This window comes from Oreochromis aureus, linkage group 3 (assembly GCF_013358895.1).
Source record: "Oreochromis aureus strain Israel breed Guangdong linkage group 3, ZZ_aureus, whole genome shotgun sequence".
In the NCBI taxonomy this organism is placed as follows: domain Eukaryota; kingdom Metazoa; phylum Chordata; class Actinopteri; order Cichliformes; family Cichlidae; genus Oreochromis; species Oreochromis aureus.
The window spans coordinates 2994267-3016885 of NC_052944.1; the positions used below are offsets into that span (position 1 = coordinate 2994267).

General features: G+C 39.7%; 1 protein-coding gene and 1 long non-coding RNA gene across 2 annotated transcripts in view; one reads left to right on the forward strand and one right to left on the reverse strand.

Moving 5' to 3' along the window:
- The window catches only part of LOC116336284 (NACHT, LRR and PYD domains-containing protein 1b allele 1-like), a 147492-nt gene that overhangs the window by 109363 nt on the left and 15510 nt on the right, over nucleotides 1-22619 (reverse strand). The window lies entirely within an intron of this gene.
- Nucleotides 21461-22200, forward strand: LOC120438758. Its single transcript, XR_005612116.1, has 3 exons — nucleotides 21461-21581; nucleotides 21679-21826; nucleotides 21943-22200. It is a non-coding gene; the product is annotated as an uncharacterized LOC120438758 (long non-coding RNA).

The following is a 22619-nucleotide window of genomic DNA, read 5'->3' on the forward strand; positions in this document are numbered from 1 at the left end:
ACAGAGCCCTGCATGAGAACAAGGAGACTAACCAAGGTGGACCAAGCTCAGGTGAGTTTTTGTAGGTTTTAAGGATACGGTCATTTGATACATTTATATTCCCCATGTAATTCATTAATATTTGGGTTGTATTTACTGATATATGTAATTTCCTAATGTTTTTTTTTTGTATCAGGGCAGAGGAATGATGTGGATGAGGCCTTGGTCAACATGGTGATAGAGGATTCCCAGCCCTTCACTATTGTGGAGGACAGTGGGTTTAGGAAGCTTGTTAAAGTTTTGAACCCTAACTATGTTCTCCCCACAAGGCAGGTGTGTATCTTAAAATATGAAGCATGTTTCCATTTTGCCTTTATTTCCATATTAAGTACTGTACCTTCTTTTGTTTAGGCTTTGAAAGCTATGGTGGACCAAAGATACAAAGAGTCCAAACAAAAAGAAAAACTCACTGTTGCCAAGGCTTCTGCAGTTAGTTTGACATCTGATATGTGGACCTCCATTAACACAGAGGCTTACCTAGCCATCACCTGCCATTTCATTGACTCTAACACTGCATTGCATTCTGTAGTGTTAGGTGTTCAGCACTTCCCTCAAGCACATACTGCTGTCAATTTGTCACAAGTAACAGCAGCGCTCATGTCAGAGTGGGGCATTACAGACAAAGTTACGTGTTATGTGACTGATGGAGCAGCAAACATGGGTGCTTGTGCTAAGGAGCTTCGTTTGCGTCACAGTAATTGTGTGGCGCATACATTAAACCTAATGGTCAAAAAAGCTCTTGATCAACACACTACGCTGTCTGACATCCGGACTACCTGTAGGAGGATGGTGGGATATTTCAAGAGCAGTACAACTGCTAAGGTTTGTTCCATTATTTCATTACTGCTTTAAGGTGCTGCTGCAGTAACACAGCTTGAATTAATCAGTTTGTGTTGGCTGTTTTTCTAGGAGAGGCTGACAGAGGTGCAGGAGCAAATGGGCCGGCCTGCACTGAAGTTAATTCAAGAGGTGGATACACGTTGGAACAGCACATTCCAAATGCTTCAACGTGTTCATGAACTCAGAGAACCTATTGGAGCATCGTTAGCTGGCCTACACACTGATATTTGCCCACTATCCTCTGAACAATATGACCTTATGGCAGAATGTCTTAAAATACTCTCCCCATTTAATGATGCCACCACTGAGCTGTCAGAGGAAAAGCGAGTGTCTGGATCCAAAGTAATTCCACTTCTGACAATGTTGCACCATGCACTAAATGAAGAGGAAATGGGAGTTGTCCTATCTCCAGAGAGCTCCACCATGGTTGAGTGTCTAAGGAGACAATTAAAGGAGAAGCTCTACACATTGCAGTCAATGAGCATCATGTCACTGGCAACATTGCTGGATCCAAGGTTTAAAAAAATAGGCTTCTTTAGCCCAAATAAAGCAATGGATGCTGAGAAGAGACTTATTTTTGAATGTGCTGCTATTTTGCGGCACTTGGCTCTCTCATCAGCAGCCTCATCAGCAGCAGCCTCATCATCAAAAGCTTCTCAGCCTGTGACTCAAGGTATATAAGCACATTTCGATTATTATATTGTATTTAGTTACTTACATTCTGTTTGTTTTAGGTAGCAAACTGTGGCATCGTTTGGACACCACTGTTCTGGAGACAAAGACCCCAAATGCTACTGCTGATGCAACAGCTGAAGTACAGAAATACCTCCATGAACCAAATATCGGCAGACTGGAGAATCCGCTGGAATACTGGGCTGGACACAAATTTCTTTATCCAAACTTGTATAAACTTGCTGTGGTTTTTCTTGCAACCCCTGCTTCATCTGTGCCCTGTGAGAGGGTATTTTCAAAAGCAGGAGAAATCCTCTCAAAAAAGAGGAACCGTCTTAAGCCCAGCACTGTGGAAAAGCTGCTATTTTTGAATAAAAACAAATGAAAACTTTTCCCTAATATCATGAACACTGTTACAAGTCACAAGCACATTCACATCACAACTCCCTCCCTTTTTTGTTTCCATATGCATTCCTGTGTTAAGCTGCCAATTTATTATACACAAACATTAATTAGATTAATATAAAATTAGTATAATATTAAATATAGCTAACATTTAGAGTTTAGTTATTGGTGTCATGATCAAAAGTAATTTTATTATTCATTCAACTTGAAGCGCCACACACTAGTTTGTGTCATCATTGAGATGTACATAAGCATGATTACACAGTTACACAATCATCCCCAAAACTCTGTCCTGATATTTTCCACTTTCTCTTTTGTATCAGACATACTGAGACAATATTCGGGATAAATAACCATAAAAAACAATTTATTTATTCAGTTTAGAGGTTTACACATCACATCATTATAATCATTGAGCCCGTTTCACTTGAATTGTCCACTTGATGGCGCAGTAGAGCAAATGAATCATCACAATGCTTCGAACCATGAGTCGACCAGCTGGATGGAAAGCTTCAGTTCATCACGAGGCTTCATCTCACCATCACTAGAATGAATGAGCCACACAAAATCAAATCAGGGTGTCTTTATTTCTAATCCTGGCAGTGATCGTTCCCATCCTGAAACTGCTGCAAGACAGTCAAGAGGCCTCACAGATAGTTGAAATTTACAACAAAGGTTTTGACCTGCAGGTGGGTTTGTGTGCACATGAAGCTGTAAGAAGTGAAACCTTTATTAAACCAATCTGACTGAAAGCTTCAGGTTTTGATGAGGCTTCATCTGAGCATGCTAGCTGCTAGAATGGCCCAGCCAATCACCTGACCTGAATCTAACTGAAAATCTATGGAAAGAATTAAAGCTCAGAACTCATAGAAGGACACCACAGAAGGTTTAGGACGAAGTATTAAATACAGTTCACAAAGCTGAAAGTGTTTAAGAGTTTTTCCCTCTGTCATTTTGTCATTATTACACATCATTTATGGACATCTGTGGTTTGATTTCTTTGCATTTGATGATTGGACAGTGTTATCACCATCTAGTGATAATTTCATATCAACAGCACATTTAGAAATATATTTAAATTGGTGATAAGTTCAATACTTATTTTACCCGCTGTACATAACGATTGTTATTTAATCTATTTTTAATCAAAGATTCAGAACTTTTGATTTTCTTCTCTGGAGAAAAGTACAGAGCTGGACTCATAGTGTTGATGTTTGGCAGACAGAGTCCTGGAGCCAAACCTACAGAGCACAGATGCAGAGCTGAACTCTCTGCAGCTTTATTGCTAAACTGCAAGATTACACAGAACCTGAGAAAAAGAAAAATGATAGAAAAATCAGTTTTAGTCATCAGAAACAGGATTTTCTTTCTTCTGTTTCCCCTCAGATGGTTTGGACCGTTTTCACTCCCAAAGCGTAACATACCATCGATTTGTCACATGGCATCGGTTTGTCACATGGCATCGATTTGTCACATGGCATCGATTTGTCACATGGCATCGGTTTGTCACATGGCATCGGTTTGTCACATGACATCGATTTGTCACATAGCATCGATTTGTCACATGGCATCGGTTTGTCACATGGCATCGATTTGTCACATGGCATCGATTTGTCACATGGCATCGGTTTGTCACATGGCATCGATTTGTCACATGGCATCGATTTGTCACATGGCATCGGTTTGTCACATGGCATCGATTTGTCACATGGCATCGATTTGTCACATGGCATCGGTTTGTCACATGGCATCGATTTGTCACATGGCATCGGTTTGTCACATAGCATCGATTTGTCACATGGCATCGGTTTGTCACATGGCATCGGTTTGTCACATGGCATCGATTTGTCACATGGCATCGGTATGTTAGGTTTTGGGATGAGAACGTGTTGGATGGTTACCTGTCCTGGTCTGGTGGAGGTCTCTTCCTGTTCTTCCTCCACACTGTCACCGTGTGCTGCTTTCAGTAGATTGTTTGAATGTTAATTTATGAATGTTTTTCAGATTTTATAAGAAAGTTTTATGCTCCAGAGATGAACAACAGTCAGTGTCAGGGAGGACTGTAGTGACCATATCTCATGTTTCCTGTGGATTATCTGTTAGTCTTGATTACAAGTTCAGTTTGAAGCCAATGACTATGCTGACAGATTGATATTTATGTGGAGCAAACATGGTTTCACGCATATAAAACACACTGAACATAAATCTCACATGTGTGGACTCATGGACTGATGACTTCTTATGGACATGCAGCTGGAATCAGTCTGAGAGAAGTTCTGGTTGATGTGAAGCAGGACTCCAACTGGTTCAGACAGACATGGAGAGAAAATGACTTTTTCATGAACACTGAAGTGTTTCTTTCTTCTCTCTCCCTCAGATGACTTCACACTATAACCAAGGACACCTCATGGGGATCATCTGATTGTGGCTTCTCTAATAATCTTTCTAATAGTAATATTGTTCACTGTTATGTTACAGAGTGAAGTGAGATTAGTGCTGTAAAACTTCCATAACACTGAACAGATGCCACCACAGATATGTTGAAATCTCAGTCAAAACAAGTCAAAACAAATGAAATCCATGAATCAGAAATGCTGATTGTTGAACAGATAATTCAGTCTGTACATGAGGAGGAAACACTTTAGACTAAACTACATACAGAAACACAGGAACCAGGGCACAGTGTAAATCCAGGAGCTCTGTGTGCAACAGCTGACCTGTATGAACACAAAACATTGACTGAAGTCCACGTTGATGCTTTCTGTCTGTTTAACTTTTACATTTGAAGTAACACATTTTACTTCAAACACACAGATCAGGTAGAAAACTGTGGATTAGAAAACAAATTCATCAAGAAGGTCCTGAAGCAAAAAGTTCATCATTGCATAGAGTAAGAAAAAGGACATGAATCATCCCACAGGTCTGTGCAGTCGTTATATTATCATCACCTAAATCATGTCTGCATGCTGTGTGTGTGTGTGTGTGAGTGTGTGTGTGTGATAAAAACATTGCACTGCTTCATTTAATATTTAATTGAACACATCTGTGGTTGAATTTGAATCTGAAATGTTTTTGATTTCAAAGATGTGGTTCTGATATGAAGGAACAGGAAGTAAATTGTTGCCATGGATACAGAGAGACAGACGCCTCAGACCCTTATTTTTTATTTCTTTGACTTTTTATTTTATTGATTCATTTCTTTATTTTTACATTTTAAAAAGTGTATTTGTCTGAATGAACTAATCCCCATTTCCCATGCTTTGTATCACTGGTCATACTGGGAACAGCCACAGAAAATGTTTGTAAAGAAGAAATGTTAAACATGAGCAGATTCTCAGGCGATTTCTGTTTCCTAACCATTGTTTCAGTGCACACGTCCCATCACTACATGTGTGTTAAAGATTTCTTTGGGATCAAAATCATCCACTGACAGTTATCAGTACAAACAGAATGCAAAAATCCAAAGTTCAGACTTCAGAGTTACTAAAGCAGAGATCTGAGGAAAACTGGTTATTCACACTACTTTTCATGTGTGAACAGTAGAGCTGGTTTCATTTTCAAATGTAGGTATTGCAGTGAGGATTGCAGGGAGACATTTGCTGAATAGCTGCAGCTCTGCTCCTGTAGACTGCCTCTGAATGTGTGTGTGCTAATAAAGTCACTTTAATTAAATGTCACCTGTCAGGGAAAACTTTGTGTTAACTGAAGAAAGTTCACTTCTCTTTCATTGCAGCTCCACTCTTATTTTTGATGCACTCATTTGTTTCATAAATGATTTCAATGATTTTGCCACACCTCTGCATTGTCAGGTCGGAGCATGTGTGCTTTTGATGAAACGCTGATATGATGACGCTTGATTGGGGAAAGATTTCCACAGGTGGTGTTGTTGGTCTCCTTCTTCCAGTGTTCTTGTTGCTGCCTCTCTCCTCGCCTCAGCTGCTGCAGCTGTATCATGTATGTTGTTATGTTACATACAAAGAGGAACAGGAATCTGTGACATTAAAGAGTAAAGATTCTTCTAATTGTTTTCCATCTCATCTCCTACTGCTTTAGTCTGCGTGGACAATATATGAGTAAATCATTACCAAGCCAGATTATATTTGGAATATTTCAAACAGAGGACATTACAGTGAAATCTGCTTTCAATGTGACATTTACTTTGGTCCTTTAAGACACAGTTTATACACCAAACTGTTTGTAGAGCGATTAAATGTTTAATATTGTTGTTAAAGTTGTACAGATGAGCGTTAATCACCAACAGCTTCATTAATGTGGATGAACTGGACGCTTCCAGGGAAACTATCAGGATCACATGCCTCCAGTGGTCACTGTGAGTAACTACAACTCTGCACATACAATAATTAAGATGAAGATATGTTTTTATTGTAGAAAGATGAACCAAATTTAGTTTGACTCTCTGACAAACGATGGCAAGATAAAAGTAGTTTGTTAAAAAAAGACAAAAATGGTAACAATGTAAACAAATACAAACAACAGCATATCCTGATATGAGGCTCACAGATCAGGATCAATACAATACGTAGCAACCGGCATTGATGTTGCCATGGTGACCACTGCCATATATAGTATTTCTGTTACCTCACTTGTCTTAAACATCAACGCTGGCTGTTTTTCATTTTACTAATGAGTCCACTCTCTTCCCTCACTTTCGTCTCTTCCTCGTGTTTGAGCTCCTCTCAGAGAGGATTTAAGAAAGAGCTTTGATGATGCTGTAGCTCAGGAGATAGAGCAAGGCATCTAATGATCAGAAGGTTGGTGGTTCAATTCCTGACTGCTCCAGCTGGCACGCAAAGTGTCCTTGAGCAAGACACTAACCCTCTCCGATGCATCCATCAGAGTATGAACGTATTAAACAAGAATCAGTCCATTCACCATGGAAATATCAAAGTAGAAAGTGATGTCAGTTATGATTGGCTGCACAGCTGGATCACATGACCAGGTGAGTGGTACAAATAACAGGAAGCTTCTCTTGTGGGTTTAATAATCATTTGAATTGATAACTTATGATTTACAGACTGTTCTTTATCTTTTCATTGTCGTCTGAAACACAGAAAAATATCAATGTTGGAAAATATGACATTTATATCTAGTTTCTAAAGGATGGTTTAATTCTCCAAAGGCCACCACAGACATGACAAAGTTATTTCATCATTACAATGCACAAAAATCAGGATGAGCCCTGCTGCTCACCAAACTTGTGTTGAATAATAATTTGTGAATCATTTAGTGTAAAACATCAACAGACTGAATCCATGAATCTCATCATGTGTTTCAGAGTGAAAGACACAGACATGACAGTGCTGCTGACTGAGGCCATCTACAACACAACAGGACCTGTGCTGGTGGCTGATGCATGGCTGATCAACTCCGAAGCTTATAGAGGGTGGAGAGTTCACTGCAGCGAGCGTGGAAAGAACGTCGCACCGTATCACGTATAATTTGATTCACATATACGTTTTTGTGAACTCCATTGTACACGAAGCGATCTTCACGGGTGGGGGGGGGCAAAACGATCTGGTCGATATGCCCCCGAAGGCCGTTAAGGCGCTACTGGCAGAGGATGACAGCTATGTCAGTGTTAGCACGGTGAACGCTATGCTGGTACAGCAACGGGAGTTTTACAAAGATCTGATTCACCAACAGCAAGATAACTTTAAGACATTTGTCCAATTAATCATGGATGGAACTAACAAAAGGTTGGACAGCATTCTAAGGGATATACAGGATGTTAAATCCAGCCTGCAATTCACGGATGGGGTTGTCACCGAGCTGCAAACTGAAGAGAGGTGCATCAAAGCAAACTAAAAGAGTTTGAATCGGCGGTTAGCAGAATACGCGAGGAACACAGAGAATTAACAACCAAGATGGATTTTCTAAATAATCCATTGAGAAGGAACAACATTGTGGTGGATGGATTAATAGATGAAAAAGCAGAAACGTGGGAAGGATCAGAGAAGAAAGTCCGACACATGCTGAAGAACAAGCTGGGCCTGGATAGTGACAGCATTCAAATTGAACGCGCTCACAGAGTCGGTCCATACAAGGAAAATGGAAGAGCCAGGCAGATTGTGGTCAGACTACAAAGATTTAAAGATAAACAATTAATTTTCTCATCTGGAAAGTTTTAAATAATATAATGGGTAGAGATCTTGCTCCGGTGGTGTCTCACATCTACACGTTTGGTACGTTTATAAGTAAAGCTAAGGACATAGCCAATTATTTTGTGAATTACTACAGCAATAAAATAACAAATTTAAAATCTAATATGAGCAGAGGCGATCCCACCTTATCACGTCGTCTTATACAGGATGTTATCATGAATAATAAGCAATGCCAATTTAAGTTTGAGGCAGTGAGATGGTAGAGCGCTTATTGATATCCCTTCCTGACAATACATCCTCCGGCTCTGATAACATAGACAGTAAACTGCTCAAAGTTGCAGCCAAGTTTGTGTCCCTTCCTATATGTCACATATTTAATAGATCTTTGGCATGCAGCTTGTTTCCATTGCAGTGGAAAGAATCAAAAATAATTCCCATTCCTAAAAACAAGAATGACATTTTTAATGGTGTCAATAGCAGACTATTAGTCTACTCCCCGTTCTAAGTAAAATTATGGAGAGGATTGTCTTTGAACAAATTCAATATTACCTAACAGAAAATCAGTTACTCACTCAGTTTCAACATGCTTACAAACCCAGTTATTCCACCAGTTCAGCTCTCATTCACATGACAGATAACTGGTATAAATATCTAGATAATGGGAATTTGGCCGGGGTGGTATTTTTGGATTTTAGTGCTGCATTTGATTTGATAAGTCATGATCTTTTGATAGATAAACTAAAATGTTATGGATTTTCACCAGCTGCTTTGTGCTGGATGGAAAGTTATTTGTCTGGAAGAAGGCAAAAGGTTTATTATAATGGTTATTTCTCGGAGGGCTGTGAAATGAACTGTGGTCTACCCCAAGGCAGCTGCCTCGGTCCACTTCTCTATTCAGTCTTCACGAACGATTTGCCGTACGTCCTGGATAAATCCCATCTTGTAATGTATGCTGATGATTCCACCACGTTTTATTCAGCCAGTAGCTACTCTGAATTGACAAGCGTATTACAACTAGATTTGCTGAATGTGTTTGACTGGATAAGTAAAAACAACATGATTTTAAACGTGTCTAAATCCAAATCCATGTTAATAGGAAGTAGAGTACGCTTAGTCAACAGCCCACGGCTAAATCTTTCCATAGCTGGATTGGTATTAGAACAGGTCACCCAGATTAAATTACTTGGTGTTACCATAAACCACCACCTTTCATGGTCTCAGCACATCAAGTCTGTTATTAAGAAAATGGGACAGGGCATAGCTATAGCTAGGAAATGCTCCTTTTATATTACTTCTTCAATTATGAAAGATGTCATTAATGCACTAGTATTATCTCATCTAGAGTACTGCTCAATCATTTGGTCAGCAGCTAATAAGACAGATCTGAACAGACTTCAGTTAGTCCAAAATAGGGCAGCCAGATTAGTGTTAAGGTGTTCATATTATACAAATGTTGATAAAATGCACGATAAACTTTCTTGGCTTTCTGTACAAGCTAAATTATATTATGGCTTACTTGTATTTTTAAAGAAAGCAATACTGGCAAACACACCACACTTTTTTATGCTTAGTTGCAGTATCCAGATGAAATACATAATCATGCTACACGATTCTCAATTAACCACAATTTAGTAACTCCTCGAGTTAAAAGTAACTTTTTGAAAAACTCTGTTATATTTAGAGCATCTTTTCAGTGGAATAAGTTGCCTTATGCAATTAGAGAATTGGCTTCTATTCATAATTTTAAAAACCACCTAAAAGCCTATTTAGGCAGTTTTTAATTAATTTGTAAATATTGAAAGAGGGTAATGTCACTTGTAATGGAAATTGTGTATTTTGTTTGAGTGATTTTTATATATTTTTTTATATTTACATGCTTATATTTTCAGAATTGTAAAACCTTATTGTGGATGTAAGAGCCAAATTATGTGGATATTTTGCATCCACTTCATTGTGTAACATTTTATTCGATGGTATTTGATGGTTTTGCCCCAGGAAGACTAGCAACCACTGTTGTGGAAGCTAATGGGGTTCCTTATCAATAAACAAATAAACAAATAAACAAACATGTACAGACTGAACTGTTTCTCTAACAGGTCAGACTAACTACACAGAGTCACCAACTCAGGGCCAAAAAATAGTTTATTCAAAGGACGGGGATAAATGTTGATAATATCCTCTATCAAACCATACAATGGAGCCCAGAACCCAAACCCAGGATAAAGAGTTTGAGTGAATGTGGTGTTGAAGGTGTGGAGGTGGATCAGAGTGTCAGAGGAGACTCTGTAGAAGGACAGAGTGCCAGCAGGACAGTCCACATACACTGCTGCTCTGTTAGAGACAGAGGAGGAGGAGGAGGAGGAGGAGGAGGTGATGAATGTTTCTCTGTTATTGTGCCACACAGAGGAATAATGATCAGAGCAGAAAAGACTCCAGGACTGATCATTTCCACCAAAAACGCACTCATCACTCCTTCCTTTCCTTTTGATTCCTCTGTAACTCACTGGTATCCAAGCCCTCCTCGTCCACTCGACCTCCCAGTAACAGCGACCAGTCAGACCATCTCTACACAGCAGCTGATGATAAACATCAAATCTGTCTGGATGATCAGGATATGACTGAACCTCCTCCACATGTGTCACCTTCCTGTTGTTGTCAGACAGTTGGAGCTTTGTGTGCACTGTGTTTGTGTCGATTGTGAGTTGACAGGAATCTGATGGAGAGAACAAACACAATCCAGCTGCAGTTATTGATCCATCATCTGTTCATTGATTGACACTTTGATGATGACTCCTGACATGATGAAGATGGTTGAATGTGTGCTGCTTTGTTTTGATGAATCCCATTAAAAACACACTTACACTTCCTCAGACCTGGTCTCAACCATCGGACTCCAGCAGGCTCCACCCTGAAAGGAGGAGGGGTCAGAGCAGCACAGTCAGCATGCACACATGGACACTTTAGATAGCGCAGCTCAACCTGCGAGGGAGAGGCTGTCGGGATTCAGACGAGACACAGACCAACAGAACTGCAATGGATGAAAGGATATAGGCTACGTTGCAGGGTGAATTTAAACATTATTACTATTTTCTTACTTTAAAGGAGATTTACTTTTGTATTGTAGAGTATTAGCCTAATATACCAATCTGGGTCAAACCAGTTATAGTGACTCACGACTTAAGTTTAATAGGTCAGTAAAACCGATAAGTGTCTTGTTGTAACCACCAAATGTTGGACATTTCTAGTTTTTGTGGGTTTATTCTCACAGCTAGGGAGGCCCCCACTGTAGTGAGGACACACCCCTCCTCCCACCAACAGGGACTATACGGGATGGATAAGTACATCCCCTTTTTTTGAAGTCACAGTGTTCAGTGTACAGTTGTTATTTTTTGTTTCTGTTTTTTATGTTTGGAGTTGGACTGCAGCTTGAACTCATTAGAAATGATAGATCATAATATTAAAATACTGACGTTGAATATTAATGGTCTAAATAATCCAATGAAGCATCAGGAGGTAATGACCAAATTAAAGAAAGATAAGTCACAGATTATTTTTTTACAAGAAACGCATCTGTCTAATCTGGAAAGTGAGAAACTTAAGAGGTTTGGATATGCTAATGCATTTTACAGTTCATATCATCATGGACGTAGAAGAGGTGTGATTATACTGATTATATTATATATAATTTTTAACTCTGTGGTTAACCCTTCCCCGGATATGTCTTTAATTTATTCTCAGGCTCTCTGTGAGCGATTTCAAATTCACTTTTTAGATAAGATCACATCTCTTAAGTCCTCTCTTCCCCCTATTTTATATCCCCTCCCCATCCCCGAGTGCACTTCAACTTTCCACCAGTTTGAGCCTGTGTCACTTTTGTCTCTTAAGCGGCTAGTTGTTCAAATGAATAACACCAATACTGTGCTTGACATTCTTCCATCTCGCATAGCTAAGGACTGTTTTGATCTAATTGGACCTAGTATCCTATTTCTTATGAACTTTTCCTTGCTCTCAGGCTGTGTTCCTTTGGCTTTTAAGCATGCTGTAGTCCACCCGATTCTTAAAAAAAGAAACTCTGACTCTTATGACCTTTCAAACTACAGACCGATCTCTAAGCTTTCGTTCTTGTCCAAGATCCTGGAGAGACTAGTTCTCTCCCAACTCCAGGTGTACTTGGACACGAACCATATCGCTGAGAAATTTCAATCTGCCTTTAAGCCATTGCATAGCACTGAAACGGCGTTTGTTAGAGTTCTTAATGACATTCTTGTAATCACTGATACTGGACGCTCTATGGTCCTAGTTTTACTCGACCTCTCTTCGGCCTTTGATATGGTGGACCATAACATTTTATTGCTAAGACTTGAGCACACTGTGGGTATTAGAGGCACTGCCCTCGACTGGTTTAAATCATACCTCGCTGACAGATCCTTTTCAGTTAACTTAGGCACCTTCTCCTCTTCCTCCACTTCGGTCTGTTGTGGAGTGCCTCAAGGATCAGTTTTAGGCCCTATTCTATTTTCACTGTATTTGCTCCCCCTAGGCGCAATCTTTGAAAAATACAATATCGCCTTCCACTGTTACGCCGATGACATACAGATCTATTTTGAACTTACTGACGACCTTGCTGTGTCCCTACACTACTTTCAAGAATGTATGCAGGAGGTCAAAGAATGGTTCCTGAGTAATTCTCTTGTGTTAAATGATAAGAAAACTGAGATTGTGGTGTTCAATAGTAAAGTCCCTCGTCCCCGACTCTGTGCTGCCCTGGGTTCCTTTGCTAATTTTTCTTGTGACTATGTCAGTAACTTGGGTGTACTGCTGGATAGCTCGCTCAAACTCGATAAGCAAGTATCTGCTGTAGTGAGATCTAGCTTCCACCAACTGTGCCTTATCTGTAAGGCTAGGCATTATGTTCCACATGAGGACCTGGAGAAGCTTATTCACGCTTTTGTGACCTCCAGGCTGGATTATTGTAACTCCTTGTACTACGGTCTTCCCTCTTCTCTTCTTCTTAGACTGCAAACAGTCCAAAATGCAACAGCCGCCTCTTGACTGGTACCAGGAAATTTTGCCCTATTACTCCTGTTCTAGCTAGCTTGCATTGGCTGCCCATAAGGTACCGTATTCAATTTAAAATACTACTCCTTACATTCAAAACTATTAATAAATTGGCGCCAAGTTATCTTAGTGAACTTCTCAAACCACATACTCCTGCTAGAACACTTAGATCTGCCACTCAACAACTTCTGATCCAACCCAGATCTCGGCTGAAGTCCCGGGGTGACCGTGCGTTTGCTCTGGCTGCCCCGGTACTGTGGAATACCCTTCCTCTCGACCTCCGCGCATCTGATTCCATTGCACTGTTCAAATCAAGACTAAAAACCCACTTATTCAATCTTGCCTTTCCCTCTAGTTAATATTTCTTGTATGATTTTATACTATGCACTTTTATGCTCATTTAATTTCTTGTTTGCTCTGTACCTGTTGCCTTCCTATGTATCAGTGACAGCTACCTGCTCGCATACTTAGTACTTGCTTTGGTCCTATTTCTATTATCTTGCTTCTATTCCTTATCTTACTTGTTAAGCACCTTGGCATACCCTTGGTTTTTAAGTGTGCTTTATAAAGTTTATTATTATACTTATCCTCGTTTCAGTGAAATTTGAATGTATTTAAAAAATTGTGATAAAGAAGGGAGATTTATTGTGAGAGGAAAACGAAATGGTTACACTAGTTAATGTGTACGCTCCACCTGATAGTACAAAACAATTTTTTAAAAACATTATTTGATACCATTATTTTACAAACGGATGGAATACTAATATGTGGGGGTGATTTTAATATTGTGATGAACAGTAACCCAGATACAACTAATAAGAATAAGCATACCAACCAGGTTATGAGAACGGTCAAGAGAATATTTAAAGAATACGGGATAGTTGATATATGGAGGGAGTTTCACTCCTCTAAAAAAGACTATACACACTATCCCCACCACAACAGTTATGCTAGAATCTACTATGTTTTCATGAATAATAATGATTTAAATAGGGTAAAAGAGTGTGAAATTCAACAAGCAGATGTCTGACCGCTGTGCAATTCACCTTATAGTTAATTTGAAAGTCCAGGAGAAAAATACGTTATGGAGGCTAAATGTGGGAATATTAAATAATAAGTCTAACGTGGAGGAACTAAAGAAGGACTTTATAACCTATCAAAATGAGAATGATAATGAGAGGTTCCCCCAGTCATGAAACGCTGTGTGGCAGGCAGGACCCAAGGTGCAGACACTCAGACTCGAAGGATGAACTCAAAACACAGCTTTATTCGCTGGCAGGGGAAAGCATACAAAACTTAACTGGGAAATATAAACTTACACTTGACGGGGAGGCACACAAGGAAACACACAGCTAGAGGGACAACGCGACACTGACTCAGAGAAACACAGGGTTTAAATACACTGGGAAGTAACGAGGGGAATGAGACACAGAAGGAGGGCACAGCTGGGAGAAATCAGGACTGACGAGACAAGGAAGCAAAGCAGGACACATTCACATAAGACACGGACCTTCAAAATAAAACAGGAAACACACACACACACACACACACACGGACACAGACTCCGAGACGCGGGCTTAACACAGGGACCTGACCACACTAGAGGGGATACACAGGCAGGGACGACGGAAAACAGAGGGCGCACAGAATGAACACTTGGGAAACCAAAACAAACTGTCATAATATCAAAAATAAGAGTACAAAATCAAAAACACTGGGTCACCGACCCAGAACCATGACACCCCCAGTCATTTTATGGGATGCTCTTAAAGCAGTTATAAGGGGAAAATTGGTTGCTAAGACTGCCACGATTAAAAAACACAGAGAGGAGGTATACAAAAAAGAGAAGGAGAATCTTTTTTTAATTGAACAACAACACAAGACCACACAAGACCCTTCATTGCTTCCAAAAATTAAAGAAATTAGGGATAAAATAGATAAAATATTAGTTACAGAAATAGAAAAGAAGAAAAGACTTTTAAAACAATCCCACTATGAAGTGGGACCAAGGGCAAAGAAATTATTGGTAAAACAATTAAAAAAACAGCAAACAGATCAGACAATTCATAAGATAAGGGATATAGAAACTAATCAAATAATTTATGACCCTAAAGAGATTGGAACTTGGTTTAGGATAGGGATGGGTACCGGTGTCCGGTGCCATGATGGCACCGGTTCTGACATAAACGGTAGTAACCAGACCGAAAAGCAGCGCACATTTCGGTGCTTTTTTTTTCCTGAGCCAATTCTAGCCAATCATTTTACGTTTCCAAGGATAGTAGGCGCGCCCAGGTACGTACATTCTTTTAGAGCAGAGCTACAGATTAAAAATGCCCAAGGCGAAGCGATCAAAAGTCTGGCTGTACTTCACAGCAAAAGATGCAAACTCAGCAGCCTGCAACAAGTGCTTTAAGGTGATACTGTGATACTGTCAAAGGAGGTAACACCTCAAATCTGATGAAACACCTGGCGACGCATAGCGGTTTTAAAGCCGAGAAATGCGCCGTGTTTGATAGCTTGCTGCGAGACCTCACACCGAGCACATCTACTGCGGGTGTGGTGCCTGTTATCGGACCCGGAGTTAGCAACATCCCCCAAAAACCCGAAGAGGAGAGTCCTGGCCCCTAGCCCTGTCAGTGTAGCAGAAATGATGAGGATGATGATGGCAGCAGCAGCCGTTCTTCTCTGCGTGAGTAGCTTCATGATGTTCGTGTGTAATTAACGTTGAGTACGCTAACCACGTTATTACATTAATGCATGTAAGGTGAACTAGCAAACACCGTCGTAGTTACATGCGGCTGTCTTCTTGTTTGATGGCAGATGCTCCCTTCACCCTGGCCAAAAAGGCTAAAATGACCAAAGAAAAAGTGGAAAACAGTTAAACATGAGAGGTTTTTGGACAAAGTTTGTGTTTTTTCCATTGTTTAAGCACTGCTTCCAGCCAAGAGTGATACTATATATGCCCTATAGCTGCAGAAAAGGCTAACATTGTTATCTTTTTACAAAAAAACAGCTGAACATGAGAGGTTTTGGGGCCAATTTTGTGTTCCCCATTCTTTAAGCACCGGTTTGAGCACCATTTAAGCACCGGCACCGTTTTAAAAGTACCGGTTTGGCACCGGTATCGGATAAAACCTAAACGATACCCATCCCTAGTTTAGGAACTACTATAGAAAGTTATACAGTCAACCTCTCTCAGCTGACATTGATCAGATAAAAGTTTTCTTGAGAAACTGGATTTACCCTCAATTGGGAACAATCAAAATGACCTTCTGACCTCTCCTATTACGAAAACAGAGATAGATAAAGCAATAAATAAATTAAAATCAAATAAATCTCCCGGCAGTGACGGTTTACCGTCTGAGTGGTATAAAACCTTTACAGAACAGCTTATACCACTACTTGAAAAATCATTCAGTTATGTCTGTGGTCTATCTGGTATAATGTTTGGAAGTCTATTAAAATAAAAATAAAATCAGATGTGTGGTCTTTTGGTTGTTTTGTTCAATAAGCAGATGTTGGTGTTTCAGCAATGCAGTAACTTAAGTTTAAAAGGCTTGTTAGAAACTATGAAACACATCATACAGACTTCTGGACAATAGAAGACAACTAATAATCATCATGAATAAGACTAAAGGCAGGAAGGTGTCCTTATAACTAATAATATTAATAGTGGTTGGCACCTCCAAATTTATATCAGAGTCTGTCTGCAGCTGAGACAATACAAACTCAAACTGTGGGGAGAAGATTATATCACTTCAGTTTAAATTGACCTGGAAGCGCCACATTTTCACAGACTTCTTTATTTACAGCATTTTTACGTGCTGTATAGATTATACAGTTAGGTCCATAAATATCTGGACAGAGAGAACTTAATTTCTAATTTTGGTTCTGTACATACACTAAAATCAATTTTAAATGAAACAACTCAGATGTGTTTGAAGTGCAGACTTTCAGCTTTAATTCAGGGGGTTGAACAAAGAGATTGCAGAAAAATGTGAGGAACTAAAGCATGTTTAACACAATCCCTTCATTTCAGGGGAAATGTAGAGGAAAAATTAGAAAAATTAAATAACTTAATGAAATTAATTAAATAATAAGATTGTCAGCTGATAACCAGCTTCATGCGACTCTTATCCTGGTCCCAGTGTTAGTGTCAGTGACTCCAGTTAACAGAAAGATATCCTGGATATACTTGACTGACTTTTTAGACTCAAGATTAATAATCATAATAAAAATTATAGTCTAACATCCAGAAATCTGTACAATGTGTTTCATTATGTCTAACAAGCCTTGTACAGTTAAAGCTAACAGTTACTACATGACTGAAACACCAACATTATCTCTTTTATTAAAACATGCATATTAGGGCTGAATCGATTCGATCCACGATTCCATTCAATTTGATTCAATTTGAATCGGGGAAATTTTGCCTCAGACAGTCAGAAATATTATAATTCAGGTCATGCATCAGTACATTTCTAGATTTTTATATCTATAAAAAGAAATCTGACACTTGTCAGACTTTATCAAAGGTGTGAGCATCACAGCAGATGCCTTTGTGTCAAAGTAGCTGAGGATAAAACAGAAAAACATGAAGGTTTTCCTGGCCTGGGATTTTATACAAATATTCTGCAGTAGATCAAAAATGAAAGAAAACCATTAATGAACATATGAACATTACCTGATGCTGCTGACGTGAAGCAGAGCAAAGTTACAGAGGTTTTAGAGACACAGCTGAGCGTTTTGCAATTTTGCATAATTTTAAAAAGTTTAAATTTGTTCAGTGTTGAACGGCAGAAATGAGGCTTTGTTTTCGGAAGTAAGTAAAAGAAAAAAACAGCGTCTGACAGGCTGTAAGAACGGTAGATTTGTGCATAACAAGCAAGCAAATGATGCAGAAAACAGATTTTTAGACGGGAAACAGAGAAAGAGAGAGAGAGAGAGCGAGAGAGAGAGAGAGAGAGGGAGAGAGAGAGAGAGAGGGAGAGAGAGAGAGAGCTGTGCATGAAGTGTGATTTTATCGTGGCGGAAGCAAAACAATCAGAGGGAATTCATGAGGATGTTTATGTGAAGCGTAGTTTGGATCTTCTTTTGCTGCTGGTTTACTCAATATTGTTTGGAGAGAGATCAAACCTGCAGCTTCAGAATCAGCGCAAAAAGGGCGGGACAACAAAGCGCGGAGCCGCCGAAACATCAGAATCAGCGAGCTGTAGAAGAGTGAAGCTGACCCCACCCACTTGAAACGTAAAGGCAAACAGGCGGAGCGGTTAGTGCTACGTTTGTGCAGATTTGTGCAGGTAAAATTAGCGTTTGTGCTGCTACGGTTTTTGAGATATTAAACTTTATTTTATAGGTCATTCAAAGGTCACCATCCCCCCAGACTGCTCCAAAAAGACCAAAATGGTCGACTTTTTTAGTTTCTATGGTTTCTGAGATATAACGATTTTAATTCTTCCAGCCTACGCTGTATAACACCAGTGTCTGTGGCAGTGAGTTTCAGCAGCTGTGGAGTTTTGCGCTTTTATAGAAGACTGTCCACTTTTCTTAGGCTTGCTGCATATTGAGGTTCATTAGTTTACACTTTAGTAGCACAATTTATTCAGCAGAAAGGTCGATATTTCTTTTGTTACCAGTGCAGAAACCTACACAAGGTAGGCTAAAGTTTTTATTTTTTTCTGTGGAAAACTGAGTTTCATGTGAAGTGATTCACATATACCTAAATTATTATTATTTTTCACATACCCAGTTGGCCTCTATGATTTTGTTTTGAATTATATATGTTCATTATTATTAATGTAGCTGTGTCAGAAAAAATAAAGTGTTTGCTTTCATAGGTTGCTACCTATGTGTAGAAAACTGAATATCCCACAGCACCTCGGCCAGGGATCTTCAACCTGCGGCTCTAAAGCCACATGTGGCTCTCCGGCCCCTCCACTGTGGCTCTTATAAGACCAAGTAAGTTGTGTTTTATTATAAAGAGAACAAGAAAGGGTTCTGTTAACAGTTTGTTTTTATGAAATATCTGCATTATCTATTCACAGGCTTTTAAAAGTGACTTAATGTTTCTCAGCTTCAAATCTGTTTACTGTAATTTTCAAGTTGGTTGCCCATCTTTCCTAATTTTCAGTTATTATGGAAAGGACTCATTTTAACAAATACTTTTTTCTGTTATAAAGCTTTGATGATTCATTTTCTTATAAAATAAAAATAAACATTTTTATTTACATTTCCATAGCTTACACGATACAACAACTCATTTTCTAGATATTTATAAGCTCTTTCTTTTTTTTAGGCTGGTTAAGGGTTCAAATATTGAGGAGAGATACAGGAGGAAATAACAACACTGGTCCAGGAGGTGAAGTCAAACGATGATTTTAATAAACACACGCGTGGGAGACAACACTGTGCAGAATCAGCGTTGATCTCTCAGACAATACTCGAAACAAAGGTTTTATATGATTGGGGTAATACAACGCCCCTCATGCATTAAGCAGATACAATACTTGCATACGTCAATCAAAACCACAATGACTTTTAACACAGTTTAAAAAGAACATCGTCTCGGTCTCCACGGCAGATGCTTCCTGTCGGTGCCGGACGCCCGCTTATCGTCTGGAAAATCAGGCACACATTCTGCAACTAACTGTCCCTTATGCAGGGATAATTTTGCAATTGCAAGCATTGCAAACTATTATTTGAACTCTTACCTAAACCTGAGCCTCACTCTGGTGTGTGGGTGCGTGTGTGTGTCTGTGTCTTGAACTCAAATGCACTCTGCCTCACCTCGCCGACTAACTCATGACAGAGAGACAGAAGCCACTCTCATATGTGTAATAACCTAACTGAAACTATGTATATGTAATCTATTGAATACATGTTCTAATCAAGAACCACTACTAAAGCTTAATCAAAATATATAAATAGATAAAAGATAATAATGAATAACCTGGTTATTCAAGTAGCATCATCCAAACAGCTCCTCTGCTTTAGTTTCACTTTCTGCAAAGGCGTACTCTGCAAAAGCATGTAATTTCCTGTCAGCCTGCAACCTAATCTTTCACTCAAGTCTGGGCCTCATTTACATTTAAGATTATAAACAGCATTCAAAAGCTTAAGATTATAGATTCAACTCAACAGTTTAAAGTGGTTATAACTGCTCCTGTAATAAAGGCTAATTGGGTGCCAATATGTTTAAACATCTGAATGCAATATCATTAATTATTAATGCAATGGTAATGATAATGATTATGAACAATAGCAGCAAAATATTTCTCTATTGTCAATAGGCTCTGGACAGGTTTTGTAGCAGCAGGGCAAAAAGGGCCCTTTGAACTGAAAAGGGTGCTGACCCCTGACTTAAGCCACGAGGTCAACACAAAACAAATCCAGAACAATTATTGACAGAAAAATGGAACGGTTACTTTCAAGGCTACAGGTGAAGGTGAATGTTTGTGTAAAAGCAAATATGCATCAGACTGACAAAGAAAAGAGTGTTAAAAGATTTTTAATTTAGAACTTTAACTTTATATGAAAAACTGAACTTACTGATAACACACAGCAGCCATTTGAACACATGTAACTGTAAAGAACCAAATCAAACAGAAAAATGCAGGCAGCACTCATTACACTGTGTATAACACAGCATGGGGTTGTATTTCTTTCTTTTCAGATGCTCCTGTCACTCCATTTCCCAGGTCATCACAGAACTCCCACACACATGGAGCTCTACTGCAGTATGCAGTGTAATGGCCCAAACCATCACTGGTCATCTTTCCATGGAGAGCAATTAATGCCCTCAAAGTGAACGACTTTCCTTGGAGAACCAGGTTGGAGGGAAATTCATTCAGTGGAAATTCTGTTTGGTTTGCAAGGTCAGTATCAATCCACACGATATCTCCAATGTTGTAGCTGTGAGTAACTGTCCCTGCACAGAGCTCATTTCCTGTGGTGCTGTCTTCTGCTTGGACTTCTGATGGACACAGAGATGGATTGGAGAGTGGCCTGAGGCAGGTAGACTCAGGTAGGCCAAGTCCTGCTTCCACAGCAGTGCCAGGATGAGCCATAGCAGACTCTTTGAGGACAGAGATAGCAGGAGAAACAAATGGCACTTCCCTTGTCATCCCTTTGCTGAGGTAGCAGTGCTAGAAGAGCAGTGTTTGGTAAAATAAACACTTGAGATGTTCCTCATTGTCTTAGCAATTACAGCGGAGATATTGCACCGAGCATGGATTTGGATCGCAGCAGACCTCAACGAGACAGCTTCAAACATTACACTAAGCAGCTCTGCTCTCCTCCTGTAGGTTTGTTGGGTCACCATCTGTGGCAATGGCTTTCACCAGCTGCAGGACTGGGTTTTCACTGTCCTTCAGAACAGCAATTTGAAATGTGGAGCTGTCACAGAAGGCACAACATAAGCACTGAAAAAATGCATCAAATGCACAGGTATTGAGCACAGAGATTGTTGATTCCCCTAATCTAATAGGCTGATGGAGGTTTCCATTTTTTAATAATCCCACCTTCACTCTTTTGGCCCCAAAAGATTCATCTGCATGGAGCCATTCGGTACATGGAGAGAGGTAGGAAGTCCTCTTCCTTTTTTTGGGTGGAACAGCCAGGCCCCTCCAGTTCTCAACTGCATCTTCATCAGCCGGAGGAATTTTTGTGGCAGCATCAGATCCCACAAACGGGTGAGCATCCATTTTTATTTTGTCTTCTGCACTGTGAGTCGTCATGGATCCAGAATTGGCATCTGTGACTTTCAGTGATCCCACTGTTGCCTCATCTTTGATCTTTTCTTTTGCAGAACAAATCCGCATATTTCCCTCGATGAAGGAAAGATGACGAGCAATGAAGCGATCGACTCGAACAGGCAAGTTTTCATGTTTGAAAAGGCCGTGTTTTATGTTTTTGAACTCAGCTTCAACAGTGGCTGAACTTGCTGTGATGCTGGTGCTTTGGAAGAGAGGGACCATTATTCCTGTCCAGAGAGGCAAGTAACTTGTCAGTCTTATTATATGAGGAATAATCTCAGGGAGAAAGTGAATATTAGTCCCACTGGCATATCAGCTTGATGCAGTGTGTTGATCATGACGATGCATGTTTGAAAATCATAGGAGTATATAAAAGATGAAAATAGCAACCTGGACGTCACACAATGGTTTGTAAAGTCCCAGTACGAAGCCTCAGATTGAGCATTATTGTAGTCGGCATCACTGTTTTTTGAGCCCAGGTATCATAAACGAGGCATCTATGTGACTGAGAAACTGAGGGACTCTAAAGCGTACACTGCTCCGTTTTTGACTCCAGTGGAGACCATAATTTGCAAAATGAGCACTTGAAACTGGTGATTGAAGCCAATAACCTCATCAGAAAAGTGTTTACCAAAGTCACAAATCAAGGAAGCAGAGGACTGTTTTCCCATAGATTTCCAAACAACCAGATTTAGTTTTTCCATCCAGAGGATTCATCCTCTGAAGGCCA